At 43.6% G+C, this 3,910-nt stretch overlaps 1 protein-coding gene across 2 annotated transcripts in view; it reads left to right on the top strand.

Annotated features, from left to right (window-relative positions):
* ARFGEF2 (ADP ribosylation factor guanine nucleotide exchange factor 2) overlaps positions 1-3,910 on the top strand; it is a 97,707-nt gene that overhangs the window by 64,110 nt on the left and 29,687 nt on the right. The window lies entirely within an intron of this gene.

The following is a 3,910-nucleotide window of genomic DNA, read 5'->3' on the forward strand; positions in this document are numbered from 1 at the left end:
TTTTAGTAGAGACAGGGTTTCACCGTGTTGACCAGGATGGTCTTGATCTCTTGACCGCGTGATCCACCCGCCTCGGCCTCCCAAAGTGCTGGGATTACAGGCTTGAGCCACCGCACCCGGCCCGAAAGTTCCTTGTTTTTCTATCAGCTCACATTAAGGTACCTCACAGCACACCGTCTGTTTTACATAATATCCGACTGCTTCATGCTGGGCACTGGACAGATGAGACTCCTGCCTGTCTGCCCTTTCCCATCAGTTCCATTTTATGATAAAATTTTATCACTCCCATTTTATGATAAAATAACTGATGGGAAAGGATCAAGCGTGTCGTATATCAGGGTTATTGAGAAAATGTGGTCAGGAAAGGTCCCTCATTGGAAGTGGCCTTGACCCAGAGGAACTGTTTGTTGAGTGGATGGTATCACTTTAAAGAATCAACTAACTCAGCACTGTCTTTCCTGCTGTTCTGAGTAAACAAATTCCTAATTGGATGAGTTGAAATAATTGATGTGAATTTGTTTGAGAAAGAAAATGTGAATCATTGCCATTACTGTACCTTGTATTCTTGTCCAAGCATGTGACAGCTAAGCCAGAACAAACGCTGCTCATTTATTCCACAAGATCATTTGGCTGGCAACTGTGGAATCATTTGTTCTTTCAGAAGTGACTAGCCAAAAGTGTTTTGGTAAATGTTTCCCAGAAAGTCTCCCATTTTGTGTTCACTGGGACATCTGTTTTGGGAGGGGAGCATCATTTTGCTCAAGTTACTTTTCCCACCTGTGATTCTGTTGTCAAGACTGTGTGCCAATTCTCGGTATCTACAGACCACTTACAAGCAAGCTTGGGACATAGGGTGGCAGGTAGGAACCAGACATTTCATTGTCATCAACTTCATTACAGATGTCTGTTTCATTTAATCAGTGCTGTTAAGCACCAGGTCATGGAAAACTCAGTTGCTCACTCTGGAGCTCTTTTTTTTTTTGAGACAGAGTTTCACACTGTCGCCCATCCTGGACAGCAGTGGCTCGATATTGGCTCATTGCAACCTCTGCCTTCCGAGTTCAAGCAATCCTCCTGGGACTACACGCATGCATCACCACACCCAGCTAATTTTTGTATTTTTAGTAGACACAGGGTTTCACCATGCTGGCTAGCCTGGTCTCAAACTCCTGACCTCAAATGATCTGCTCCCCTCAGCCTCCCAAAGTGTTGGGATTATAGGCGTGAGCCACTGCACCTGGCCCTTACTCTGGAACTCTTAACTTTTTCCACCACCTTGGAAAGATGTTCTTCCCCTTGTGAACTGGGGCACTTAAGAATCTTGCAGATTTGAAGAAATGTAGATGGCTCAGTAGAGCTGTAACTTAGCCCTCAGGGTGCTGTCAGGGTTGTTCGCACAGTTACATGATTCTCTTGAACTAGGGGCACAAGCACTGTGTCCTGGGTAAGCAAAGCTGTACACTGAACATGGTGTGTATACCTGGAACATCTGTTTTACCTGGATTTTTAGAAGGGGAATATTCTTTTTATTAGTTCATAATTACATTAACATACTCCCCTTTAAACAAAAATTACAGCTAAAACACCTTTGACCACCCACCCCCACACATCTGGCCCTCTCCAAAGCTAATTATTCTTACCAATTTGATGTATATCTTTCCAGACATTTTTGTATGCACATACCTAATGTATGTACTCATAGAAATATTACAGATAATACTGTCTTGGTTTGTTTCACTTTTAAAAAAACGTCTTCCACTTAGCAAGGAATCATAAAGATTTAACCATGTTAGCATAGGTAGATTTGTTCTCTTTAAAAAAAATTGTAATAGAATACACATAACAGGCCAGGCGCAGTGGCTCATGCCTGTAATCCCAGCACTTTGGGAGGCCGAGGTGGGCAGATCATCTGAGGTCAGGAGTTCGAGACTAGCCTGGCTAACATGGTGAAAAACCTGTCTCTACTAAAAATACAAAAATTAGCTTGGCGTGGTGGCGGGTGCCTGTAATCCGAGCTACAGAGGAAGCTGAGGCAGGAGAATATCTTGAACCTGAGAAGTGGAGGTTGCAGTGAGTCGAGATCGTGCCATTGCACTCCAGCCTGGGCAACAAGAGTAAAACTGTGGGCCAGGCGCGGCGGCTCACACCTGTAATCTCAGCACTTTGGGAGGCCAAGGTGGGTGGATCACCTGAGGTCAGGAGTTCAAGACCAGCCTGGTCATCATGGTGAAACCCCATCTTTAAAAAAAAAAGGAAGAGTAAAACTGTGTCTCAAAAATAAAATACATATAAAATTTACCATCCTAACCATTTTAACCATACAGTTCAGTAGTGTTAGGTATACTCACATTGTTGTGCAACAGATCTCTAGGACCCTTTTCATCTTGCAGAACTGAAACTGCGTACCCATTAAACAGTAACTCCCACTTTCACCCTACCAGCCACAGGCAACCACTGTTCTGCTCTGTGTCCGTAGGAACTTGACTGCTCTAGGTACCTCATATAAGTCGAATCATGTTGTCTTTGTCTTTTTGGGACTCCTTTATTTCATTCAGCATGGTAATGTCTTCAAGGTTCATCCATGTTGTTGCATGTGTCAGAATTTCCATCCTTTTCAAAGCTGACTTTATTTTCTTTTTATTTTTTATTTTAATTTTTTTGAGACAGTTTCACTCTTATTGCCCAGGCTGGAGTGAAGTGGCACAATCTTGGCTCACTACAACCTCCACCTCCCAAGTACAAGCAATTCTTCTGCCTCGGCCTCCCAAGTAGCTGGGATTACAGGCGCCCACCACTACACCCAGCTAATTTTTTTTATTTTTAGTAGAGACATGGTTTCACCATGTTGGCCAGACTAGTCTTGAACTCTTGACCTCAAGTCATCTGCCCACCTCAGCCTCCCAAAGTGCTGGGATTACAAGTGTGAGCCACCATGTCTCGCCTAATTTTTTAAATTAATTTTTAATTTTGAGACGGATCTCACTCTGTCACCCAGGCTGGAGTGCAGTGGCGCCATCTTGGCTCATTGCAATCTCTACTTCCCAGGTTCAAGCAATTCTGCCTCAGCCTCCCGTGCCACCACACCCAGCTAATTTTTGTATTTTTAGTAGAGACAGGGTTTCACCATGTTGGCCCAGTTGGTCTTGAACTCCTGGCCTCAGGTGACCCTCCTGCCTCAGCCTCCCAAAGTGCTGGGATTACAGGTGTGAGCCACCACACCTGGCCCCAATTTTTCATTATTACAAATCATATTGCTGCATTATAATTGTTAAAAATAAAACATCAGGTCAGACCACATGTCAATGAAGTGCCTCACTTGGAGCAGGCCTCTGCAAGATGCCCCCAGATCCACTGGCAGGGGGCGCTGATGGGAAACATTCTCTCGCTGTTTTTAGAGATTCTCCTTGAGAGAAAAGTCTGAAAAGGACCAGCCGAATATTTACCCATAACTCTAGTTCCTAAAAGTAGGCAAACCCGAGACAAGTACAACTTTTAAGTAAATTGAAAAGCCTCAATAATTTTGCAGAATTTGATGATATTTATTTCATAGTCATTTGCTTTAGGTGACAGACACTGGGAAAGTGTGAAAAGGTTTTCCATAGACTCTGATGTCTTTTGATCCCCCCCAAAAAATATATATATATATATTTGGAGGAAATTAAACAGGACCTTGGGAGATGTTGTTTAATGGGTATAGAGTTTTATTTTTTCAAGATGAAAAGAGTTCTTGGCTGGGCATGATGGCTCATACCTGTGATCCTACCACTTTGGGAGGCTGAGATGGGCTGATTGCTTCAGGTCAGGAGTTCAAGACCAGCCTGGCCAACATGGTGAAACCCTGTGTCTTCTAAAAAAAAAAATGAGCTGGACAGGGTGGCAGGTGCCTGTAATCCCAGCTACTCAGGAGTCT

The sequence above is a fragment of the Cebus imitator genome, unplaced genomic scaffold, assembly GCF_001604975.1.
Source record: "Cebus imitator isolate Cc_AM_T3 unplaced genomic scaffold, Cebus_imitator-1.0 Scaffold132, whole genome shotgun sequence".
Lineage (NCBI taxonomy): Eukaryota > Metazoa > Chordata > Mammalia > Primates > Cebidae > Cebus > Cebus imitator.